Raw genomic sequence first — 1,081 nt, forward strand, 5'->3', positions numbered from 1 at the left:
TTCCACATTCACATATGTGAGTCTATGAAAAGTACTCTTGTAGCCTAGGTACTCCACTCCAATTGGAGTATAAATCTCATTAAGAGTTTAACTCATCCTTACTTATGTTACAGGAATCATGCTTCTTGTTCATTCTCATATCACTTCATAACTTGTTATTACCCATTGAACCTATTTCTTGGGATCTCCAGTCAGTTAGGTCGGGTTACTATCATGAGTGATCCTCGTTCTAAGGGCAATAGTCATATACTCTTAGAAGTATTATAGACTTTCTCTCTAGCTAGTTCTTTCGCGCCAAAGGATCTGCTAAGTTATTCTCATTGCGTACATGATTCACTCTAACAGCTCCTGTAGAGAGTAATGGTGTTGTGCTTACTACGAGTTTACCGTTTCTTATTGTTATAAAAGCGTTTCTCAATTTTTGCAATAGTCGTGATACTATCACAATGAATCAACACATCTAGTATCAATTTTCCCATATGAGAATCCCTGCAAGCAAACTTTGTTTCTTCATTAGCTGTTGCTAATGTTATCATCTCAACTTCCATAGTGGATTGAGCTAACATAGTCTGTTTCTTTTTAGACTATAGATAGTCAATCTCACCATTTATGTCTTCTCGCCACAAATCAACATCGAAAGAAGTCAAAACTTCTTGGAGAGTTGATGGATTATCCTCTAACATATAGACCATATAAACAGGTCTATACTCTCTAGTAATTATTGTTCTCTTACTTCTTCTACGTTCTATTTCAAACATTTCATTTTATATCATTATCTCTAGTCATAAATATGTGACTTGTTGATGTGATCCACTATTCCTCAATTTAAAAAGAAATTAACTTAAGAGTTGTTTTTTTCAAATAGATACTTATGAGTTTTTTTAGATTTCAGAACAAAAAGTTCTTATTTATTGTTTAATAAAACATGTTCCAACAGTTTATGTAGGGAGGAAGATGAGGAATAAAAGAAAAATACAATTTGGGAATTGAATAAAATGGATGGGTTCAGAATTTTTAAACTTGAGTAAAAAATAATAATAGTTTTCCCCAACAAATACGCTCTTTAGACCAATTCAATCCA

Source organism: Lupinus angustifolius, chromosome LG17 (genome assembly GCF_001865875.1).
Source record: "Lupinus angustifolius cultivar Tanjil chromosome LG17, LupAngTanjil_v1.0, whole genome shotgun sequence".
Lineage (NCBI taxonomy): Eukaryota > Viridiplantae > Streptophyta > Magnoliopsida > Fabales > Fabaceae > Lupinus > Lupinus angustifolius.